The sequence below is a fragment of the Otolemur garnettii genome, unplaced genomic scaffold (assembly GCF_000181295.1).
Source record: "Otolemur garnettii isolate 467f Iridium unplaced genomic scaffold, OtoGar3 scaffold00001, whole genome shotgun sequence".
Taxonomy (NCBI): domain Eukaryota; kingdom Metazoa; phylum Chordata; class Mammalia; order Primates; family Galagidae; genus Otolemur; species Otolemur garnettii.
The window spans coordinates 31,491,939-31,518,248 of NW_003852396.1; the positions used below are offsets into that span (position 1 = coordinate 31,491,939).

Genomic DNA, 26,310 nt, shown 5'->3' on the forward strand with positions numbered 1-26,310 from the left:
TAGCTTTTGAGAGACCAGCACCCCGATTCCCTTTTTGGCAGTTAAGAGTTCTGTTTAAAAAGAAAAGAATTGAGGTAGATTGAGGCTGGTGAAGAAATAGTGGAAGTGAAGTCTTGTAAAACAAGACTCCAGAGTAAAAAACAGCTAAAGAGCTCCTGTCTCTTTAAGGCAGCCAAAGGTTCTAAGAATTGAAAGGGAAAGATTGTAAAAAGTAAAAGGCCAAAAGAAAAAAACCAGTAGAGAAAAATCATGGCAAATGAGATACAGCAGTTGAAATACAGTTGCGAGATCAGATGAATCTTATAGTAGAAGCAGGTAAATGCTATATTGACATCTCAAATTGGGCAGCTGGAAGATCAGAGGGTAAATCCCCCAGTTAACATCAAATGCCATAAATGTGGGAAGCTAGGACGTAAGAGAAAAGTGTTTAAAAGGGAAAAGAATGTTGAATGCTAAAAAAAGGAACAAAGAGCATGTAAACCTCCAGGTGTATGTCCCAAGTATAAAAACTTTCACTGGGCCAAACAAATGCTGTTATCAACTTGATAGTTTCAAAGGTGTTCCATCTTCCATCAGTTGGGCCAGAATCAGGACCCACTGGTAAATTAAAGAAAAAACAGTTTAATATTTTCATTTCAAACCATTCTCAGGAAAAACAGTATAATTCAATTCTATACCATGGGAGCACTCTGCCAGCTTGGTTAGTCCTGTGGTGCCTCAGCATAAAACTGAGAAAATTAAAGCAGACCAATGGATGACAATGGAGAATAATCAGATTAAATATGTTTGTGGAATATTAGGTTATCCTGCATGGTGAAGGGGTAACCGACCTCTCATCAGTGTCTGTGCACTACAACCGGGTCCAGCTAAGGAGACTGGACACGGCCCAAAGGGGAAGTGTCACTCAGAAGCAAGTGAAGCCTTTGGAAGATTATGAGAGGTGAGAACAAAGGGAGGGAAGAGTACAAGTTAAACCACCTCTGTGCTAGGAAACTCCATTTGAAAAAAAGTCTGGAATCGGTTAGCAAAAATTTCGCTGGAAAAGCAGCTTGAAAGCAGGAAAAACTCTGCTATCAAGGAATTGTGAAGGGTGGTACTTTTTGGACCACAAGTAACAGTTCCATGAGAGGAACTGCCAAGTGTGGAACCATTAATCCACAAGTAACGGTCTTTTGTGATCTGTGAAGGATGGATTTCAGTACCTCGAGTAGCAAAACCTTTGGAATAGCGAGAGAAAAGTCCTCTGCTTGCAAAAATTGCAAGGAAAGCGTTATTTTTTGTTCGTCTGTTAAGTAAATATGAAAGGAAAGTTCCTATAGTTAAAGAAATGATAAATTCTATCAAAGATTTCAGTTTTCTCCATTTAAAAAGACCTTTAAGGGAATTAACACCAGAATCGTTTTCCTCTAGCAGCCATTAACAGTTTACATCTGTCTTGGGCTTCCTCACTTAAAGAGCCCATACCTGGAATTCTGAACTCTGATAATTACCATCTTTTGCCTAGAAAGAAAAGGGCTAGATAACAGGAAGAACTGCCCTTACCACATTAAAAGTTATTTTGTTTGTATATAAAAAAGGGGGGAAATGTAGCAGCCCGTATAGTCTATGGCTAGGAGGAGTGAGAGTTATAGGAAATACCTATAATGGAACACCTTGGTGAAAAGGGCATGGAGAGAGATTTGGTTCTAACAAGCATGAGTGAGCTTGCGAGATGAGAGCATTGGTGAATTGGCAGTCTCTACACCTGTGGTGCTGAGAAGCACAAGCTCAGTCTTACATTAGGCTGGAGGAGAAGGCAGTGGAGAGGCATGTGCATTCTATCATGGATCCACTTACTCTGACTCTGTCTCCTCTCCTGCCTGCATGCCAGCACGGTGTCTCTGCTGAAGATTACCAAGCTCTGCTAAAGACTAAGAGCTATCTGTTCTAAGACGACTCTCTCTAAGAAACTCTGTCTCTCTCTCTCCAGCTAAAGTAGATAGCCCTCAAGCACCTATGAGAAACTGTTCCTGAGCAAGGTAGCTTAGTGGTTTGTGTCCAGAACCTACCTAAGCTGGGCCCGAGACCTGGCCAGTCCTAGGCCCTGACACCTATGCATATGAAAAACAAGGCCCAATATGTGGTTCTGTCTAAATGCAAACCTACCATATTGACCAGAAAGAACTGATATCAAAGTCTAAGCACATGGAATATAGTCTTACATTGTTCCCACAGGGCTGAAATTCAGGAAGTAGATTCCACAGCAAACATTCAGGAGAGTAAGGACTAGAAAAATCCACAATGAAAAGAAAGCTTAGAGCTTCAGGAAAACTCATGAAAAGGCATGGGCTATGGAAATTCAAGCCACTCTTCATGGAAACATCTTGGCTTCTTTGACTTCTGCTCATCTTGGTAGGTGTAACGCTCTCAGGACACCTAACCTTGAGATCAGATTCAGAATTCTGAAGAATACTACTTTCTAGTTACTGAGGAAATGTGAGACCTGTCAGTTGGCAGAGCCTACATGAATGGGATTCATGACCTGATAAAAGGGCCTCTGAAGTTCTTTAACCATCTAAAACTAACATCTGTGGGCAAAAGGCACCATCTATGAACCAGAAATCAGGCTTTCAGACACCAAATCTTCCTTAATTTTGGATTTCCCACCCTCTAGAACTGTGAAATGAACTCATTTGTAAGTTACTTAGTGTGATATTGTTATGACAGTTTGAACACTAAGATATGGGTCCACACGTCCATTATTACTGAAACACTGGGATTGTTTCCTGGTTTCCAACCCTCTCTAACCTTGTGAGTTCGGCTGTGAAGAGGTTCACCCACTGAGTTCAAGTACCCATAGTAGAACAGAGTCTTCCCAGGAGTTAGCCCTACCCTGGGGCTTTATCCAAAAGGGGCTTCTGCAGTAAGAACCCTGCCCTAGAAGTAGCTCAATCCAAGCCTGAGAAGACACTGCCAGCATTTCAGATATAGTCTGTATATGACAGAGAGTGAGTTCCCACAGTACCTTTAGGCAGAAGCGTAGGAAGGGACAAGATTGGAATTGAATGACATGACCCAACTACTGGCAGTGGCAAGTCAGTGTCTTCTAGGGAGATAGGGCTACAAGGCAAATAGATCAGGGAACATCCTAAGGATGTTTATGTAGTTATGTAATTCCAGGGATTAGAATTTAGGATATCCTCAATTTATTCCTAGAAATATTATAATATGATCACTGAGTGTGCCCATTAAGAGCAATGGTAACTTCTAAAGAACTGGAAGGTTTAAGCACATGCTTTCCAGGATGAGATTCTGGAGGAGAATCTTCCTGGGATCAGACAATGTTTCTTAGGCCTAGGCTGAATGGGCAGCCTCACTTCTTCAGGGAACATGGAAAATAGGATCCCGGAGACTTCTGTGGAGGCCTGAAGGAACTGACAGTTGGAGTAGTTTTGCCAGAGCTTAGTGTTCCTTTCATCGCTTCTCAGCTGCAGGTGCATTTTCAGAGTTTGTCCTCCCTCTCAGAGGGGCTTCTGCCTCATCTGCAGGATGTGAACATCACTGGTCTTACTCCTCCCCAGTGAGGCCAGAGTGCCATTTGATTGGGCAGTAAAATGAATACTCTATTGTGAAATGGTTGCTTGTGCTTGTTCAATTGTTAAAGACAACATTTAAGTTGTTTGCTTGGGAGGGCTGACAACATCTGTTTCCACCTGTACATACAAGAGGAACTTTATATACACAGATATAAACTATCTTGGCAACTCTCTTAGTTATCTGACTGCACCTGGTTCTTTCAGTCTATGGGCATGGTGAACTTCTAGTTATAGAAAAGGCTGCTTTGCTCCATTGTCAGGTGGCAAGAAACCCAGTAAGAGTCAGGTCACAATCTGAAACTAACCAGCTTATTTGTACAAGGACATCTAATCTTGCTGGGTCAATCATAGAGACAGCTGTGAATTTCTTGCATTTAGTGACATCGGTTTTGGAATTTACTGGAAGATAGGCTTGTGGAAGTTTATTCTGAAAGTGAGTTTCTGGGTATAGCTCAGCCCTCAAACATTCAGAAAAGTTACACATATGCTCTAAGAAAAAACTCAAGTTGCTGGATCAGTTGTGAACATTAGATCAGGAGGCCAGCTAAATATATAGTAACCACTTCATTCTTGATTAGTTCAGCCTGTGAATTGTCAGGTAATTGATTACATCTGTATCATTGTCTAAGATTTTCTTGTTAGGTTGGCTGGCAGTTACTTGCATTTTGCTACTGTTTGGGTCTGGCTTCCAGGGTAGAGGATTCTTGGGCATACAGGCTGTCTAATTTATGTTTTTATTTTGTGTTGATAAGAAGGTATGTGATTAGGCTACATAACTTGCATTTATAAGGTGAAAGCCAAAGTCCAACTTGTAGTTGCAACCTTTACCCAGTGTGGCATGTACCCCTACATTCCATCCTATAGGTGGGAACTTACTGAGCCCCCTTTCTCACTCCCCTCCTTGAATTTGTGTTTCTCTTGTGAGCCTTTAAGTTGACCTACTAGTTTCAGACTAATATTGAGTACATAGGATACTTGCTTTCCTATGGAGTTACTTTGAGAATAGTCTCCAAAATCCATCCAGGTAAATGCAAAAGATGAAAAGTTCACATTTTTTTACCCATTGATGGGAATGGCTTTTGATTGGCTGGTTCTTTGTATACTCTGGTCACTAGCCCTTTGATTTCTAACATGTGACTATCTCCCTCATTCTGAAGGTTGTCTATTTGCCTTGTGTCCTTAGTAGCAGATGCTTTAAGTTGAAATCAAGTCCTATTTGTTGTGTAGTTGCCAATGAGGTCTTAATGATATAGGTCTTAGGAAAGAATTCGTGAAGAGTTTTTCCCTATACTTCTCTCTAGGGTTTATCATGTCTTGGACTTAAATCTTTTATCCAGTGTGAGTTAATTTCTGTAAGAGGTGGGGGCCCAGTTTCTTTATGTGTGGCTAACTTGTTCTTCCAGGCACCACCATGACTGCACTATTACATCCAGAAACTCCCAGGGAAAAGGTGGATCTCAGATCTTCATTCACTCAAATCTTTACACAGTGTCAATTATCTCAAACAAGGTTAGCATCATCTGACCTGATGGCACTAGGTTATGCCTCAATCCCTGGTTGGAGTCCTGCATTGTTTCACTCTTGAGGCAAGTTTTGCTTAAGATTTTAGGAGTTTGTGATGCAGATGTGAATAGAATTGTGCCAGAGCAGTACAGCTTAGTCTGGCAAGCTTTGTAATATTTACTATTAACCACATGCCTTTTCCTCCACCTAAGCTATATGGAGTAAGACAGTCAAGGTTTGCTTAAAAAGCAACAGGTGGGAGACAAGGTAATAGCTTTACTCATGAATTCTTTCATATTCTAATAAAATGTGTAGCCCTAAGCCTAGCATTTTTGAAGGTGATACAGGGACCCCCCATTCTCTAGGCCCAGGTGAGCTCAGAAACCAGATCTCCATCCCTAGGCCTAAAGGGTTTGCCCTTTCCAGGCCACACCCTCTGAACTCTAGCAAGGTCATGAGGAAAGCAGCCTGAAAGGTTTTGGGTGGTTCTACCTTGAGCAGGGAGCCCACACCTAATTCCTTCCCTGAGACAAAAACTGCAAAGACCTAGTACTTTTTATGCCTCGATGTGGTTCTGAGTTGGGTCTTCCTCTTTGCCAGAAGCTGTGTCTATTACTCCTTTTGTATTCCCTTCTGTCTAATAAAATCCTATCTTACCACTGATCTATGGTTCATGGGTTCATTTTTCAGATCCCTGAGACCAAGGACCTACTGAAGAAATTCCAGTAACAAAGGTAGATGAAAGAATGGATTGTGCTCTGTGCAGTGTGATCAATATCTACAAGTTGGTCCTTACTGTGCGCCTCTGTGGAAAAGCCTTGAATGTAGCACTTCAGTGCTGCAAGTGCAGACTTCCCTATTCCTATAGGATCACTTCTATTTAGAGCAGTGGTTCTCAACTTTCCTAATGCCGTGGCCCTTTAATATAGTTCCTGTGGGTCATGACCCACAGGTTGAGAACCACTGATTTAGAGTGATTCAAGGGATTGGTTGATACCCACACATAAGATACCCAAACCCTGAAGCCCCAGGTGGAAGCTTAGGATACTCACTGACAATGGAACAGGGAGAACTAAGGATGCAGTGACTGTATCATGACCTGTTCCCAGAGCAACAGTTATCCCTGCTCTTCACTGGACAAACCAAGAAGCATGAGTATAAGATGGCTTTAGAGCATATTTAATTAACCCCAGCTCAGGAGCCATTATGCAGGAAACCCCCCCTTTTTTTTAGATCATATTTTGCAGAACCCTTAAGAGGCCAGGTGTTCTCAAAAGTCTTCATTCGAAGATGCAGATTGAGGAGTATGTAAGTCTGAACCACCAACCTTCAGTTCCTCTGGGATAAATAGTGTCAAACAGGGCCACAGCAATGTCATTAGTAAGGTGGGAAGATCTGCACTGGTATTTAGTTTTTTTTTGTTTGTTTGTTTTTGAGGCAGAGTTTCACTGTGTCACCCTCTGTACAGTACCTTGGCATCATAGCTCAAGTAATCTCAAACTCTTGGACTTGAGGGATTCTCTTGCCTCAGCCCCCTGAGTATCTGGGACTATAGGTGCCCTGCACAACACCTGGCTATTTCTAGAGATGAGGTCTTGCTCTTGTTCAGGCTGGCCTTGACCCTGTGAGCTCAGGTAATCTACCTGCCTCGGCCTCCCACAATGCTAAGATTACAGGCATGAGCCACTGTGCTTGGCCCTGGCATTTAGTGCTATAGCTAGACACCAGCTGCAAAATACCTGACAGGTTGGGTAGTACCTCTTACCTCCCAAGGCACTGCTGCCTTCCCCCTAAGGCACATGTCTGAGGCCACAGACACCAGAGGAAACCTCCCATTCTTCTTCTTGGTTTCCCGTGCTTATCATTCCTGCTGAAAACTCCATATTTAAGTCAGTGTTTTACTACCTTCTACAACAGGTGGCAGTTGCCACTTGTTACCATACTAGTTGGCATTGGTATTGGAGAGTAGCTGTTGTGTCATCCTTGTGTAAAGGCTCTCAAAATTTTTAGGATGGTTGGTATCATGAGTCATAATATGAAGCAAGACTTCTACACAGGGCCAATAGAAGCTCTCCACAGGCAGGCAGCCACAGTGCCTGGCTACTATTTTGTTGCAGTTTGTCCAGGGCTGGGTTTGAATCTACCACCCTCCATATATGGGGCCAGTGCCCTACTCACTGAGCCACAGGTGCTGCCCTTTTTTTTTTTTTTTTTTTGAGACAGAGTCTCACTTTGCTAAACTGGGTAGAGTGCTATGACATCACAGCTCATAGCAACTTCAAACTCTTGGGCTCAAGTGATTCTCTTATCTAAGCCTACCAAGGAGTTGGGAATACAGGTGTCCCCCACAACACCCAGATTGTTTTACAGAACAAGTCTCTCTCTGGTTCAGGCAATCCACCTGCCACCTAGCCTCCCAGAGTGCTAGGAGTATAGGCATGAGCCTCAGTGCCCAGCCCAATCAGCCTTCCTTTTCCAGGCCATAACCTCTGGGCTCTAACAAGATCATGAACAAAGCAGCCAAAATGGTTTGGGGTGGTTCTAACTTGAGGAGGGAACAAACACTCTAATTCTTTCCTGAGGCAAAACCAGCAAAGATCTTATACTATAAATGCTCCTAGATAAAGGACCCTCATGGAAGACTTGTACAGGCCAATATAAGCTTTCCACAGGCAGGCAAATTCTGATCTGTCTCCACCTCAAAGGAGTCAGCCTTCTGGAAAAAAGGCTGCACATATGTATTCTGGGTTGGTGTTAACTGACAAGCAGCAAGAGGAGCAGGAGCTCAAGAAATGGTGACATTTGAAGTTGCATCCCAGTATGTTGAAAGTGTATTTGGAGATAAGTCTGGTTATAATAGGAACTTGAAACTGGAATGTTTACAGCAAAAGAGAAAGTAGAGAAGGACTCAGAGAGGGCTGAACTGTATGCCCAGTGGGGAAAAGGGCTTGCCCAGAGCCGGCAACAGCAACAAATGTAGAGGATGCCACGAAGGAGATGCAAAAGCCACTGGCTCACTACATTGATGACGAAGATCTGGATCGGATGCTAAGAGAACAAGCAAGAGAGGGAGACCCCATGGCCAAGCTCCTCAGGAAGAATAAGGCGAAGGAGAACAGGAAAGAGAAAGTGAGACCTCGCTACAGTGGTCCAGCACCTCCTCCCAACAGATTTAATATCTGGCCCGGATATGGCTGGGATGGAGTGGACAGAGCCAATGGATTTGAACAGAAGCGTTTTGCCAGACTTGCCACCAAGAAGGCGGTGGAGGAACTTGCCTACAAATGGAGTGTTGAAGACATGTAACTGATGTAACCCAGCCCGCCTTCACCTGTTCCCCCCACCACCACTCTCACCTGTTCCCCTCGTCCTCTCCAGCCCATTTCCCTCCTCCTCCCTTCTCTCCCCAGAGTGGACTCCAGGAACAAGGCAAGTCCCTCCTCCCCTCAGGGTGGCCGAGAACGTGCTTCCCAGCCACGTTCCCAGGCCCCCGTCTTCCCCCTGGGGTTGCCAAGAACAAGCTTCAGGTACAAGGAAAATAGTCCCAAGTTTCACAAAACCCCCAAGTTCTCAGTAGATGAAAAATGGCGGAAAACTCACTGAGACTTGATTAGTTACTGTTGTATACCCATAACCATTGTGATATGAAATGTATCCATTGTCAACTGAAACTGTATTAATTATTGTTCCATTGCTGTATCTATGACTACCTGAGTTGTAACCCCCCTTAACCAGCCACGTTTCACTTCTGTAATATGCTTACACGAAGCCCATAAAAGGTAACTCACACTCTCACCGGGTGCTGACTGTCTCTCGGAGCAGCAGCCCCTGCAGCAGGTAAAATAAATTACCAATTAGTTAACCTAAGTGGGGGTCCGAGTCTATTTTTCCAGGTCCCCTAAGTTATTTCAATAACTTTTCGGAGGCTGTGGGGATGGCTGTGGGTTTTGTCAGTAGGCACAGGGCACTAAGACAGCTATGCTATTAATCGGGGCCCATGCAAACCAGCAACTTCTTGAATGGTAGTTTTGACTACAGAAGAATATTTGAGACCTGAGTTTTGGACTGAGGTACCTGTACTTCTCAGGTGTGACAATACTGGCTGGGGCTGGCGTTCAGAGGGAAGCATTGTTTTCTCAGTGTCCCAGGGGTTCTTCTTGATTAGGCATTCTCTATTGTTTTTTTAAAAAATAAACATACATTTGTGTTTTTGAAATTAAAAAAGAAAGAAAGAAAATACCAATTTGAAACTAGGAGGTTATCAGACTCACATAAGCTCATAGCCAACATAGGGACGTGTTGCATCATCTCCAAGACAGGGGCAACTTGGGTAGCCCTGGGATGGGAAGGGGAGTGTGAGCATCTGGTACAGGGTGGAACAGAGGGCCCTGGTGCCTTCTGTGCTCATCTCAAGTGTTGATCCCACTTCCTGCCCCCTCTCTGGCCCCTGTACTTCAGCTTAATTTCCTGGAAATATTTATTTTCATAAGGAAATAAAAAAAAAATACAAAATGAAAAAAAAACCAAAAAAAAGAAAACAGTGGTCTTCAAATCCATCCAGGGAAATGCAAAAGATGGAAAGTTCACATCTTTTTTGCCCATCTTTAGTGACGGGATTGGCTTTTGATTGGCTGGTTCTTTGTATACTCTGGTCACTAGCCTTTTGATTCCTAACATGTGACTACCTCCCCCCATCCTGAAGGTTGTTTATTTTGATCTGTGTCCTCGGCAGCATAGAAGCTTTTTAAGTTGATCAGGTCCCATTTATCTTTGTTGCGGCAGTTGCCCATGAGGCCTGCATGAATTCTTTCCTAAGGCCCATATCGTTAAGAGTTTTTCCCTACACATCTGTCTAGGCTTTATCATTTCATGTCTGAGACTTAAATCCTTTATCCAGCGTGAGGTAATTTCTGTAAGAGGTGGGGTCCCAGTTTGTCTTTTACATGTGGCTAACTGGTTCTCCCCGGCACCACGATGACTGCACTCTTACATCCAGAAACCCCCAGGGAGAAGGTGGCTGTCAGATGTTCCTTCACTACCTCCCCTCAGGGCTGCTGAGTTATCGCAAACAGGGTTAGCATCATCTGACCTGATGACGCCATCTAGGTCATCCCTCATCACTGGTCAGAGTCCTGCATTGTTTGTTTTCACTCCGATGAGGCATGTTGTCAAGTTTTGGGGAAGTGGTTGATACAGGATTCGCCCACTCAGGACTGGACAGGGATTCCCCCATTCTCTAGGCCCAAGTGAGACCAGAAATCACACCCCCATTTCCAGGCACAAACGGGGTGCCATTTTCTTTTCTTCCTTTTTTTTTTTTTTTGAGACAGAGTCTCACATTGGTGTCCTGGGTAGGGTGCTATGGCATCACAACCCACTCACTCAACTTCAAACTCTTGGGCTCAAGTGATTCTCTTGTCTGAGCCTACCAAGTAGTTGGGAGTATAGGTGTCCCCCACAACAGCCAGATCTATTTACAGAGCAAGTCTCCCTCTGGCTCAGGCTATCCACCCGCCTCAGCCTCCCAGAGTGCTAGGAGGACAGGCATGAGCCTCAGTGCCCAGCCCAATCAGGCTGCCTTTTCCAGGCCACACCCTCTGGGCTCTAACAAGATCCTGAATAAAGCAGCCTGAATGGTTTTGGGTGGTTCCACCTCCAGGAGGGAGGGAACACACACCTTAATGCCTTCCTGAGGCAAAACCAGGGAAGACCTAACACTATAAATGCTCCTAGACAAAGGACCCATGTGAGAGACGTGCACGGGGCCAACATAAGCTTTCCACAGGTAGGCAGCTACAGGTGAGGGTGTCTAACCCTAACAGTTTCCTAAGTGATGAAAGAGACCTATGAACTGGACTAGAGACAGATGAGCCCTCAGAAGTAACACCCTGAGGAAGGTGCTTTGAAACACTTTTAAGGAACCAAGAGATTTTGATAAGAACTTTGCGATTTGGGCCATTAGCTGTGTGTAGTTGCCTGGGACTAGGAGCTTAAGTGAAGAGGGAAGATTTTTTGGGTGGAAATCAATTGTAGCCATGGGTTACTGCCAGGGTTAGCCCTAGAGTACGGATCAGGCGGACTTTTTGGTGTCCCACCCAGTTCGGTGGGCACCCCCACTCGGCCTCCGGGCATCCCCAGTCTCAAGTAGGCCTTGTCTACAGGCATGGGCGCCCCCAAGGCATGAGACGCCCCTGTGGCTGTTGCTGCCCCCACCCACCGGAGACTCCAGGCTTCAACCTCCTCCCCCGTTGCCTCTCAGCCTGGGTGGCTTCCTTCTACCTGCAGGCGTGAGCCCGGCTGAGGCAGCGGGAGGTGGGGAGGGGTTGGGGTTCGGCCCCCACCCCCCCACCCCCAGCCCCTGGCTTCGCAAGCCAAAGAAGAGGTAAGAGCCTGTGAGGATCGCGGCACTGGAGCTGCATAAGGGAGATTCAGATTCCGAGGAGGATGAACCCACAAAGAAGAAAACTGTCCTTCAGGGATCCAGTGAGGGGACTGGTCTGTTTGCCTGGCTTTCCCAACCTCAAAAACTGACTGTGAAAGAGACTAACAGGTTGCTCCTGCCCCAGCCTTCTCCCGCAAACCCTCCGGTGGCTCCCCTGATACTAAGCCCTCTAGACTGGCTTCTAAGACCAAGACTTCCCCTCTTGCCCCTGTTGTGGGCACTACAACCAGAACTCTGTCACCTTCTGCTATCAAGGTTGCTGCCAAGAGTGCAGCTCTGCAGGTGACCAAGCAAATCACACAAGGGGAGGGTGACAGTGATGAGGAAGTAGCCCCGGAGAACTTTTTCTCCCTCCCTCAAAAGGCTGAGCCACCTGGAGTCGAGCCATACCCTTACCCCGTCCCCACTGTCCCTGAGGAGCTGCCTCCAGGCATGGAACCAGAGCCCGCTTTCCAGCACGAAGCAGCCATTGCCCCCCACCCCCCACCAGCCTTGAGTTCAAGATGGCGGCAGGCCCAAGTGGAGCCCGGTGGATGCCGAAGCCTGCGGGTGGCTACAGCTACAATCAGTTTTCCACATATGGTGATGCCAATGCCGCTGGTGCTTATTATCGGGTTTATTACAGTGGTGGCTACTATCCTGCACAGGACCCGGCCTTGGTTCACCCCCATCCCCCGGAAATTGCCCCAGATGCCTCCTTCATTGATGATGAAGCATTTAAACAGGGCAAGAGAAACAGAGGGAGGGAGGAAATCAACTTTGTGGAGATCAAAGGTGATGACCAGCTCAGTGGGGCTCAGCAGTGGATGACCAAGTCATTGACAGAGGAGAAGACCATGAAGTCATTCAGCAAAAAGAAGGGTGAGCAGCCAACAGGCCAGCAGCGGCAGAAACATCAGATCACATATCTGATTCATCAGGCTAAGGAGCAGTGAGCTGGAACTGAAGAACACCTGGTCAGAAGACAAGCTCAGCCGCCTTCAGACCCAAGCCAAGCACGGATTCTTGGGCTCTGGAACCAATTGCTGCAAGGACCTCCTGCCAGCCTGACTGGCTTGGCCCCCAACTTCACATCTGGGACCCCAGCTGCTCTTAGCCCAGGATCTCTTCTGAGGACCCAGCCCTCGCCTCTGCAGGAATGAACATATTTGATAGATTTTTCTTAACAAAAAGTTAGACAATTCAGCTCCTTTCCGTCTCGGAGCTAGCAAAGACTTGAGTGATGCCTCAGAAGGGGCTCTGAATCTTGGATGGGAGTTTTGTTCCCTGTCGGATGTGATGAAATATTGACACCCTCCTCCCCCCCCCCTCTTTTTTTAAACCTGGGATGTCTGTTGAAATAAAACATTCAGTCTGAAAGATGCCAAAAAAAGAAAAAAAAAACAAAAAAACATTGTGATTTGACTTGAAAAAAACCTCAATGTATTTCATAGCTGCTTCTAGCTTGCATTAGAGTTCTTCCACTCCTTGACAGATATGTGAGGGTGAGCCTCAGTGCCCAGCCCAATCAGGCTGCCTTTTCCAGGCCACACCCTCTGGGCTCTAACAAGATCCTGAACAAAGCAGCCTGAATGATTTTGGGTGGTTCCACCTTGAGGAGGGAAGACATACCTTAATTCCTTCCTGAGGCAAAACCAGCAAGGACCTAAGACTATAAATGCTCCTGGACAAATGACTGTGATCAGCTTGGGTCTTCATTTTTGCCAGAAGCTCTGGTGCCTTTTACTCCCTTTATATTCCTCTCTATCTAATAAAATCCTATCTTACCACTGTTCTGTGGTTAATGTGTTCATTCTTCAGATCCCTGAGAGCAAGAACCTAGTGAAGAATGAAATTCCAGCAACAAAGATAGATGAAAAGAGTGGATTGTGTTCTTTGCAGTGTGATCAATAACTGGAAGTTTGTCCTTACTGTGTGCCTCTGTGGAAAAGCCTTGAATGTAGCCCTTCAGTGTTGTGAGTCCCGACTTCTGTATTCCTAGGGGATCACTTTCTATTTAGAGCCACTCAAGGGTTGCTTGATTCCCACATAAGGTACTCAAAAACTGAAGCTCCAGGTAGATGCTTAGGATATATAAGGATGCAGTTACTGTGTCATGCCTTGTTGCCAGAGCAACAGTTATCCCTGCTCTGACCTGGACAAACCAAGAAGCCTGAGTGTAAGATTGCATGCTTAATTAAGCCCAATCAGGAGCCATATTGCAGAACACTTAAGACTCCCAGGTGGTCTCAAAATCTGAAGATGCAGATTATTGGGGAGTGTGTAAGTCTGAACCACCAACCTTCAATTCCTCTGGGATAAGTAGTGTCAAACAGGGCCACAGCAATGTTCTTAGCCAGGTGGGAAGACTTCCCCTGGTATTTAGTTTTTTATGAGGCAGAGTTTCACTTTGTCGCTCTTGGTATAGTTCCGTGGCATCATAGCTCACAGAAACTTCAAACTCTTGGACGCAAGGGATTCTCTTGCTTCAGCCTCTTGAGTAGCTGGGACTAAAGGCTCCCAGCACAACACCTGGCTGTTTCTAGAGATGAGCGAGGTCTTGCTCTTGTTCAGGCTTGTCTCATCCCTGTGAGCTCAGGCAATCCATTCTCCTTGGCCTCCCACAGTGCTAAAATTACAGGCATGAGGCACTGTGCCTGGCCCTGGTATTTAGTGCTATATCTAGACACCAGCTGCTGAAGTACCCGACAGATTGGGCAGCACCTCTTACCTCCCAAGGCACTGCTGCCTTTCCCCTAAGCACATGTTTGAGGCCATAGACACTAGGGGGCAACCTTCCACCCTTCTTCCTTGGTTTCCTCTGTTTATCTTTCTTGCTGAAAACTCCTTATTTGAGTCAGTTTTTCACTACCTTCAACTAACCGATGGAAGTTGCCACTTATTACCATAATAGTTGGCATTGGTATTGGGTAGTTGTCTTATGTGTGGCATCCTCGTCTAAAGGCTCTACAAAAATTTTAGGATGTTTGGTATCATGAGTCATAATCTGAAACAAGACTTCTACACAGGGCCAATTTAAGCTTGCCAAGGGCAGGCAGCCACTGTGAGGGTGTCTAACCCTAACAGTTTTGTAAGTGATGAAGGCACCTGAAGGGTTGCATTACTGCACAGATGAGTCCTCAGGCAGAAGTAACACCCCGAGGAAGGTGCTTTGAAACCCTTTTAAGGAACCAAGTGATTTTGATAAGAACATTTAGATTTGACTTGTGAAGAACTTCAATGCATTTCATAGCTGCTTCTAGCTTGTATTAGAGTTTTTCCACTCCTTGATAGATATGTGGGGATGAAGAATGTCTAGGATCAGTGTCACAATCCTAGTGGTTCAATTCTACCCCTCAGCCAATATACATCAGGGTCTTCTTGCTGGAATTGAAGAACATTATGAATACCTCAACTGTCTAAGCTAGGAAGAAAGCAGAGATCCATGTCAGAAAGAGAGTTCTGATAAATGAGTATCATGTGTATTCAATACCAATTTGAAACTAGGAGATTATCAGACACACATAAGATAAAGCAAATGCAGGAAGAGGGAGAGGAGTTCGGAGATTCCTACTCAATGCATGGATATATAGCACCCTCCTTGACTGTAGGGTAGAAGCCTGACTTTAACCTTTCATGTGTAAGGTATATAACCTAATGGTTTACACCCTATTAATTTGAAATAGGAAAGTGAGTTCTAAAGTAGAAGTTTGGGGAGACATTTTCTTGTCCCCAATAGAGTGCTGGGGTGTCAAATAGATCACAGCAGCCTCAAACTTTTGGGATCAAGTGATTCTCTTGCTTCAGCCTCAAGTAACTGGACTATAGACATTCAAAACAATGCCTGGCTAGTTTTTAGAGAGAGTTCTCACTCTTGTTTAGGTTGGTCTGGAACTTGCGAGCTTATGCGATCCACCTCCCTTGGCCTACCAGTGTTTTGGTATTACAGGCATTAGCCACTGCACCTGGCTCCTGAGGTAGAATTTTTGACTGCAAGAACTTCCGTCAGTTACATGCAGCACAGAAAGGAACTTGGAGTCTAGGGTCTGAAGAAAGTTATTGTTTGGGGGTTTCAAAGATAAAAGCTATGATAATTCTAGTGTAGAATTTCATGGCCATAAGATAGCAAAAAAAAAAAAAAAAAAAAAAATGGACCAAGCCATAATCAGGAGTAATCTCAAGGGGTGAAATGGGGGCCTAAAGAAAATACATGATTAGAGAACACATGCACTTCTGTGAGGGGAAAAAAAGAAAAAACCCCAAACTTGAAAGGCCAAGAAAGAGGAAACATGGAGAATGGCCATTAGGGATAACATTCCATCCCTTGGTAAGGGTCATCCTCTGGTCTTGGGGCCTCCCAAATTTCAGAAATATAAGTGGAATCAGAACCTAAATGAACACTGAAGAGTCTTTCAGGTTTTAAGCCACCGGGAAGAAGCTGATGAAGAGAAAGAATGGAAAGAATCAAGAAAGTTAAATAGAATTTGTTACAAAGAAGTCTTGTTTGGAAAAAAAGTACTATGGAGTAAAATGGACATTGTGTCAGGGCCCAGGACTGGCCAGGTCTCAGGCCCAGCTTAGGTAGGTTCTGGACGTGGACCACTAAGCTACCTTGCTCAGGAACAGTTTCTCATAGGTGCTTGAGGGCTAGCTACTTTAGCTGGAGAGAGACAGAGTATCTTAGAGAGAGTAAAGGTCTTCTTAGAACAGATAGATCTTAGTCGTTTGCAGAGCTTGGTAATCTTCAGCAGAGATGCCGTGCTGGTGTTCTGCAGGCAGGAGAGAAGACAGAGTCAGAGTGTGGATCCGTGATAGAATGCGCATGCCTCCTGACTGCCTGCTCCTCCAGCCTAATATAAGGCTGAGCTCCTGCTTCTCAACACCACAGGTGTAGAGACTGCCAATTCACCACTGCTCTCATCTCGCGAGCTCACTCATGCTTGTTAGAACCAAATCTCTCTCCATGCCCTCTTCACCAAGGTGTTCCATTACAGGTATTTCCTATAACTCTCACTCCTCCTAGCCATAGGTTATACAGGCCGCTACACATTGAGTCCTTCCTGAGAGAACGTTCTCATCTTCTCATCGCTTTGGGACAGAAGGTAGTTGAAGACAAAGGAAAGTGAGTTATGTAAGTGGTTGTCCCCTGACGGGGGATGTTGAATTAGGATAGAGGAGGTCCCCTACCAGCTTCTCTTATATAGAATAGCAAAACTAGTTCTTAGAGCCAGCCAGGAGTCCTGGTAGCCTTCTGCTGTGAGGGGCACTAGATGTATGAACTAGAAACCTCCTTCCTTATGAAAGCAGGTTAGTATTCCTGTTTCAGCCCCTTAGTGAAAGCCGTCTACAGGAACCATTCCCATCTAGGGTTTTCCAAGAGCCCCCCAATAACCAAGGGAAGGAAGTGAGGGCAGGAGGAATGAACTTCACCTGAAATAAGTAGTTTTTAATATTTGGTCAGCTTAAAGCATTGTTCTCAGTATAGTACTGAGTTTTACTTTTTTCATTGGTGAGAAGAGAGAATGTTGAGTTTGTTGTATAAGTCCTGACTTCCAGAGCATTTTATATGTCTATGAGAGAGAAGGAAGGAAACAAATCCAGGGGCCTTATTCATTGTGCCTGACTTTCTCACAGCCAAGCTACAGGGAATTCCTCTTCTCAGAGGAGGCAGAAACAGAAAAGGAGAGAAAAAGAAAGTCACCCAGACCCCACAGGCCTACTCCCCTCACTTCAGGCTTCAGTTAGTGGCATGTAAAGGCTCCAGGCTGTTGAAGTCTGACTTAAGTGGAAAGTGAGAAAGTGTGATTGGTCAGACTTTAGGCGTGGGTTGGCTGCAGCCACCGAGCCTCCAGAGCCCATTAAACCAGAAGCAAAGTGACACCTGAGGACGGTGCTGATTGTTAAACTTGGGAAACCACTGAGTTCACCCGTAACTATAGTACACTAATTTGCCTTCCAATGTTTATAATCAGGATTCACAAGAAAAAATGTTGCAAATGCCAGAAATACACTCCAATATTAAATTTAATAGTAAACAAAATGAACTGTGTAAACTGTGAAATATACACCACCCCAAATGACAAATAGTTCCTTCCTTAAACAGTAATAAAGACTCAAGTCATATCACTTCCTGTGTGAGCAGAAACCACTGATGACTTCCTCCTGTTAGAGTCTCTTCTTACTGATGCTACCTTAACCCTCTCTCTAGAAACACATGCAAGACAAGACAGTGTAATTAGTGGTACACAGTCACTGCAGGGTCAGAGATATCTCCCTAGTTGGCTGCACATGATGATCAGGCCCTCTTGTCTTACTTTTAGAATTTTTCTTATCAATCTGTCTTTGCCCTCAGCTTTGAGCTTGGGAAAATGGGTAAAATCTCTAATTATTTTTTTCCCTTGATAAAACCATCTTAGTAGAAGAGTCCTTGTGATGCCAGGAGAATATTCACGCTTATGAATCTTCCCCCCAGCAGCTGTAGCAGCAGCATCACTTAAGATGTGACAGAAACACAAATTCTTGGGCTCCACCAAAAACCTGAATCGCACACTTCCAGGATGGGGCTCAGCAGACCGTATTTAACAACTGTCCAGGTGATTCTAATACATGCTAAAGATGGTAAACAATAGCTCTGTGCCAATTAAGTCAGAACCTTTGGGGTTGTGCAGCTTTTGTAGATGTCAGGCGTTGCTTTTGTAAAGCTCTGGGTAATTTCAATCAGTCAGATTGGTAAACACTGATTCATAGATTGGGTTATCATCTCTGTGCAAACTGAAAGTGATACTAAAATCTTTAATCTAGACCTCCTTCCTCACCCTCAGGCCAATATAGCCCAGAGTCAATATTTATGGATAACTAATTACATGTAGTGACAGGTGCTAAATGATAATTACAATTACCAGCTCATTTAATCCCTCTGAGGTAGCAGTTTTCATATTCCTTTTATAGATAAAGGACTGAGGAATTGAAACATTAAAGAACTTGCTCTGGAATAAGTATTGTAATATTTAGAGGTAAGGTGTCCTGTGTGTATCCCGTGCATAGGTAGTGTTTTATACAAAGCATTTTACATATGCACATACACATATACTCATGTATATATCCATATGTGTAGTTAATCATTTAATCTAGGTGGTGGGTATGCAGGTATTTAGTATATATACTATTTCAGCTTTTCTGCATAACACTTTTTCATAGTGTTGAAAACATTTTCCGGTCAACTTTGTTTTCATGCTTGTTTATCTGAGAATGAATGACACTATCTTTAGAAATAGGCATGATTGAAGTCAATTTGTAAAGAAATCTGGTAACATTACACTGTTATCCTATCCTTGAAGCCCTGTGCTGAATATACGGTTCCAAAGATGAAATTCTTCACTAGGTTTTGGGGCTTTATACTTAGTACCTGATTTGGACAGACCCATGTTTGCTAGCCACGGGATAATATATTGTAGGGCGTTTAACCCTCTGTATTAGTTGTCTACTGCTTCATAACAAATTATCCTGTTTGCGTTTAGTGGCTTAAAAACAAACATATTATGTCAGTTTCTGCGATCAGAAATCCGGCCATGGCTGAACTGTACGCCTCCAGCCCAGGGTCCCACACAAGGCTGTGATTAAGTGCTGCCCAGGGTTGCAGTCATCTTAAGGCCAAATGAGGTGTGACCTGCTTTCAAACTCACTTACATGGCTGGAGGGATGTTCATTGGAGAAATCAGTTCCTTGTTACAGAGCTTCTCACAACATGTAACTATGTCTTGATTCTCTAAGATGGAAGGCTTTCAGATGGAGAAAGTAAGAAAGGGTAAGAAAGAGGGAAATCATAGGCATTTTGTAATCTCATTGTGGCAGTGACATCCCATGCTTTTTACACATTCTGTTAGAAATAAGTCACTAAGTCCTACCCACTCTCCAGGGGAAATAATTATACAAAGATAGGAGGGAGGGATCATGGTGGGCCACACAGAGTCTGCCAACAACAGGCTCCTACTTCACCCTCCTACCTAAACCCTAATACTATGATCAGATCTTGTACCAACTCAGAATAAAGACCAATGTTAGTTGCTAGTGAACTTTTCCTACCTCTCAGAAAGTATCTTTCAATCTAGCAAAACAAGAAGAAAAGAGAGGCATATTGGCCTAGCATGGTAAGGACTTTGCGTTCTAATTGTGCCCAGGACAGCTTAGACATAGCCTTTCAGGTCCTCATTTCCAGCCTGCCAGCCTATGATTACAGTTGAGAGTCTACAGCCTGTGGCCATTCTGCTAGCAACTGTTTTCAGGTGGACTCCCCAGACACAGACTCTGAGACCTTTTCATGCAGAAAATTCATCAGCATATATGCTTAGGAACAACATCCCAACAAGTGTGAAGGAAGCAGTATTGTGCAGAGAGAGATGAATTAAAAATGTTGTTCAATCAAAATTCCCAGCTGATCCTAGAATTCAGGAATTGGGATGGTCCTACACACTTTTCCTGACTTGAGCAAGGGAGTTAGGCCTTTAAACTCCGCATCAACCAGTCACTAGATAGGGTCATTACATTTGGAGGGTTGCTAATTCAGGGTAATACAGCTCCCTGTGGCTGAAGGTAATTCCTGGAAAGGAACATAGGGATGAGCCCTCAGCAGCAAACACTGCCAGGTTACGAGTGAATGAGTGTCTCAACCCCGAAGCCAGATCTGTGTGGTGCTATGCAGGCTACTCCTGGGGGGAGTTCATAACTGATTAGCTTTCTTTTTTTTTTTTTTTGAGACAGAGCCTCAAGCTGTCCCCCTGGGCAGAGTGCCGTGGCATTACAGCTCACAGCAACCTCCAACTCCTGGGCTCAAGCGAGTCACCTGCCTCCGCCTCCCAAGTAGCTGGGACCACAGGTGCCCGCCACAACACCCGGCTATTTTTTTTTTTTTTGGTTGCAGCCGTCATTGTTGTTTGGCGGGTCCGGGCTGGGGATTCGAACCCGCCACCTTTGGTGTACGTGGCTGGCGCCTTAGCCGGTTGAGCCATAGGCGCCGAGCCACTGATTAGCTTTCTGAGGGGACTTGTATGTGGGCGAAGAGAATAAATACTTGAACTTTTCCTGACTATCGAATGTACTCTCTCATTGTTTCTTTCATGCTATTGTCAGTTTCTTTTTCTTAAGAAATTTTGAAACAAATATGTATATCAAAGAGAAATATAATTTAAAAATATTATCAGGGATAAAAATAAACAAAAATCAATGATATATAGGCTAAACAGACAAAATACATTCAATTTCTCAATTTTGATTGCTTTTTTATTTAGGCATGAAATTGTAGGCACAAAACTATTAGAACTAAGATATAAGAAACATAAAGTTGGAAAATAATTGAGTACTCACTTAACATGTGTTTGTATTTGTTAGTTAACTTTCTAGAAATGGAAACCTTAGGGAAGGGTGCATGTAGGGACCTGAAAGTAAGAAATTATCTTGGCAGAAGGCCAAAGACCTTGAGTAACTGATGTGCCTCTATCTGAACCCCAAGCTCGAGAGACTCATTATGTGAATTCAACTCTAAGGAGAATTATTCTGCTATCTGGAAAGTTCTGCTGCATTTTCTATAATAAAGAGTTATTTTTGTGAAGAAGTAACTAGAATCTTCTAGAATTTCTTTCATCAGTTGGTATTATGGCTGGCTCTTGATGGCATAAAATGAAATTCTTCCCTTGGAAACTATGACAGAGTTCTAGAGAAAATTAGCTGATGTACTAAGGGCTGCACAATTGAAATGGGATTTGTGTATCAATACCTGTATGCATACATGTCTGAACACAGAAAACACCTACAAACACAAACCTAACACTTGCCTGTATGCCTAGGTGGTATATCCAAACAAAGCTTTGGCCCAGTGAATCATAGGCTTAGTCCCTACATCCTCCCAACTTAACTTCTGAGGTTGCAATGTCTAAAATCCATCCACTTGTTGACTAAATCATCTCTTTCTTTCATTCTATACTTTCTTGAGCTGGTCAATGCATGCCATAGGTTATGCAGATAACCTTAGGTTAGTGGTAGATTTCTATTATAAAAAGACTATAAAACTGATCCAAAAGGTTACAGTCAGAGTTACTGAATATAGATCTATTTATGCCACAATATCAGCTAATGTTTCTGCCTCTAAATTCTTTTCTCAGTTTTTTTTTTTTTTTCCCCCTGGCTGGGGCTGAGGTTTGACCTACCATCTCCAGTATATGGAGTTGGCACCCTATTCTTTTGAGTCACAGGTGCCACCCTCTGCCTCTAATTCTTTTTCTTGGTCCTCTTTGACGTTTAATGACATACGCTTGATGCCAGCAGTGGTAATTTTAAAAAAAGAGACTTCTTAAGTGTTAATATGTGCACATCACCTGAAAGGTGTTGTTAAAATGGACTGATTAAAGGGGTCTGGAGTAGAAGCCAAACTATTGCATATTAACAAACTCCCAGGTGATCCTTACACTACCTGTCTGAAGATCGTACTTTGAGAAGGAGTTTAAAAGACCCTGATAATTTCCTAAACTCAGCTGAAATCTTACCTTAAACTACTACATAGTATATTCCACTTATAATTTATATCATTTTGATTAATAACATATCAATAAATATTTATTAAGCGGTTAACTTTTTGCCAGACAATATGGTAAAATTTGCACAGGTACTAATTTATTTCTTAAAATAATGTGGTAAATGATGTGTTATTCATGATCTACAATTTACAAACGAAAGAACTGACAGAAAAATTAAATGATCTGGTGAAAAGGTAATAAATCCTGTTGTTTATTTATTATTTATTGTTTTGAGACAGAGTCTCACTTTGTCACCCTTGGTAGAGTGCCATGGTGTCATAGCTCACAGCAACCTTGAAGTCTTGGGCTCAAGAAATCCTCATAACTCAGCCTCCCAAGTAGCTGGGATTACAGGCACCCACAACACCCAGCTAGTTTTTTTAGAGACAGAGTCTCACTCTGGCTTAGGCTGGTCTCAAACTCCTGAGCTCAAGCAATCCACCCACCTTGGCCTCCCAAAGTGCTAGGATTATAGGTGTGAGCCAATGTGCCCGGTCGCAAATCCTGTTGTTTAAATGAGAAGTTGTTAAGCTTTACTTTGCAAAAACTCAGTAAGGGTATGTCAATTTACTGTGTTTGGCAAATGGTTGAATAGGTCAAATGCTCAATCTGGAAACCAAATCAACAGCAGGCTGGCTATCCTGGCTATTATTAGAAATGGAAGCACTTCAATTGGGCATTAAACAGATATGCATGTGTTTATATATATGTATATACATGTATGTATATGATGTGTTGTATAAACACATAGACATACATATGTATACACTGAATATATACAATTTAAGTAGTATGTTTTCTGAAATTTCATTAAGACCCAGAAATGAAGAAGACTGTTTGATACTCAATTTTTCAAATCAAAATACCTAAGAGCTAAAGGACTTTTCCCCCACTTTGTTTGGTGTTTCTATTACTCAGTGTACTACATGTCACCTGACACGATCACTGGTAAGATCTAAGAGAATCAGCTCTATTATGTAAGGGGCTAACACCTGGTTGTCAATATTCTCCTGCTTTTCATAGGACATTTAACTATAACTCTGAATCAGAAAACATAAAATGTAAAATCCCTAACTTCATAAAACAATCAGAAAAATGATATGATAAGATCATTTGTGTGACATACTCAAGCTAATCCACTGCCAGGTGTTTTTCAACTGAACATGAATGCCTTCTAGAGAGACAGAAACAGCTTAGAACTTTTGATTGATTTAAAAGTTCTTGCCTGCCTTATCCTGGACTGGTGTCATGCAGTTAGTGCTTTGTTCCCCACCAGTCAACTATAACATCAATGGCTGAACCTGGCAAAGACTGTACAAAAAAGAAAAAAACCTAAAGGGTAATCTCCTTATAAGTGTTGACCCTCAAATACTAAACATAATACAGGCAAACAAAATCTACACACACTAAGAAAACAATTTAGCCAGACCGAGTGGGATTTATTTTATGAATGTCAGTGTTGATCAATATCTGAAATCCTTTAAATCACCATCTTATTAGATCTAAGGAAAAAGAAATATACTTTCTCCAGAAATGTTATAAAGGCCCTTTGGCAAATATTGCTTATAAAGCTCTCAAAATGAAAATTGATATGATTACTTCATTCCTAAAACCAACCTCTTACTTAAGCAGTAAGGAATTCTTACTAAGATTAGAAATAAGCCTAGAATACCCACTGCCTTAGATTTTATTTTCTCAGAAGCAGATCCTAAGTCAAGAATTTGAATGGAAGTAGGTTTACTTGAGAAGTCACTGCAGGAAGAACTGGTAGGATAGTAGAGGGTGATATAAGGAAAGATATGAGGCCAATATAGGGTATGAAATGGGGTTTCTCTGTGGCTAACTGAAGAGGGGTGATCATTCCTGCTGAATACCTTTGAGAGATGGTAGAGACCCTGCTTCAGAGATGTTCCCCAGGAATGGTGAGAAGTGTGGAGTAATGTATTTCTAAATTAGTATATGAAGATCTCAGATCCTTATCAATTCATGGTTTTATCCAACTTTCTATTTTTGCCAAACAGATGGACAGATATTATCATTGTACTTTTCTCACTATTAGTGAGTTTGAGCACCTTGACATCACCTATAAGCCCTCTCTTTATTTGCCCTGTTTTTTTTTAAGAATAATAGAATATTTTACTATGTTTTTTTATTTTCTCTTTTACTTATATTTTTCCAGAAATTCTCTGAATATTCAATTAATCCCTTGTAGGTTTTGGCATTGCAACTATCTTCCACATAGCACTGGGCATGCGGGGAACCTGGTTAGACAATCTAGAAGTGATCTGCCTGCTTCTCAGTTTTCTTTACCCTCATTATCTTGAGTACAACAAGACAATACGAGGTACATGCAAAGTCAAACATTTCTGTTCAATTTGTGAGACTATGATATGTAACACTTCTGTATTTTGTTGTTTTTTCTATTCCTTTACACGATGTAGTGGCTTTGCTCAATGATTGGTTTTATATAATCCTAGGTATTCTTCCATATTATGCAGACTATAAAGTTGTGAAGCAAGGACTATGAGCAAATAATGACAAAGGTTGGGAGAATCAAGGATGTTGATAGCTCTTGCTTCCACATAGAATACCTTCTCACTGTGTCATGATTCCAGTATGTGAGATCTTCGGCCTTTTTGGAGTGCTGCTTTTTCTTCTTGGAACTCTTTCTCCATGGGACTGTGTATGGGAGTTTAAGGCGACCTGCTGTGGTAGGTTCCACTACTGCTCTGAATTCCTCAGTAGGAGCCAGGTTGAATTCCAGGAGACAGTGGTCCATCTGCCACAGGTTAGGGATGTCATCTTATTCTCTGGCTCTTTAGAGAGCATCCTAATTACCTTTTGAATTTCATTACTCACTTTTCCTATCAATATTGTTTTTATGTGTATGTTCTGGAATGTTGTCTGAATTATCCTATAGACAACAAATGACCACAGGTTTTAGAATTTAAACTTATAAGTGTGGCAGTTGGTGGGAATAGTCTTCTTGTAGGCTTGCAGACTGGGCCTTTTAATAGATACTAAGTTGAACTGCAGTTCACTTGGTCTTTAAGAATGTGCCAGGATAGGATCAAGAAACCAAAAAGCCTTAACCCATTTCTTAAAAAGCCTTCACCTCCCTTAACCCATGCCACCCCTTGAAGAAACCACCATTTCTATCCTGAACAACTATGTCACAGCTGAGGATGCTATGTCAGTTGAGGATGCGAGAAACTGGGAGTGTGACACATTGTCTCCTGATTTTTCACATTTCTTAATATCCGTATATTTGTTGCATTATAAAGATAAAAGAAACCTTATATGTTCTGCCGGTTAGTTTCTTTCTCTCAACTTTATTCCTGTCCTACCATGATGGCCAGGCAGTATGCATGACATTTAGAATATGGTCTATGCACCTCTCTAGCCTCTTTTCATTCTCTTTGAGTGTTCTACCCTCCACCGCCTCTGGAAAATTCTCCCTTGTGCCAAGGTTATATCCTTCCCCCAATTTGAAAAGCTTATCTTCTTGGGTTTCTCTTTCATCCTATTTCTTTTTCCTGTTCAAACAGGGCTTTATGACACAGTGTCATAAGAAATAATTAACCAGTTAAGCCTACCTTTTGACCTAAGGGAGAATCCAAGAACAGAGAAATGGATGTCAAGATAGTAAGTACATTATTTGTGTGAACAGTTCTACAACAAAGTGAAATAATTATGATTGTTCAGATTTAATTCCTGGCTCGCTGGAGGAGAGAGCCAGGAATCTATATTTGTCACTGTCTATACCAGTGATTTGCAATCTATGTGCTGGCAAACTGGTGTGCCATGAAAAAAATCTTAGGTATGCTGTAAAAATTTTTAAAAGATCATTAGTTAAATTATTTTTGAAAATAAATAAATAAATAAAGAATTGTTCAAATAATGTACTTTGGTCAAAATTAAATCCAATTTATTAAAAAAATTATTTTTGAAAGAAGTTTAAAGTGCGGTAAGTATATTCTTTTTCTTACTTTTTTTTTTTTGATCAACATAATTTAAGTGTACCATGGGAGTTTAACTATAGGTTCAAGTGTGCTATGAGATTAAAAAGATTGAAAAAAATTGCTCTATATACTTAATTTTTATCTTTTTTATTTTTTTGAGACAGAGTGTCACTTTGTCTCCCTCAATAGAGTGCTGTAGTATCATAGCTCACAGCAACCTCAAACTCTTGGGCTCAAGTGATTCTCTTGCCTCAGGCCCCTGAGTAGGTGGGACTGCAGGTGCC

The 26,310-nt window shown here is 42.8% G+C and overlaps 1 pseudogene; it reads left to right on the top strand.

Moving 5' to 3' along the window:
- The first annotated feature begins 8,075 nt into the window (after positions 1–8,075).
- Positions 8,076–12,570, top strand: LOC100956948 (annotated as a pseudogene).
- Positions 12,571–26,310: the final 13,740 nt, after the last annotated feature.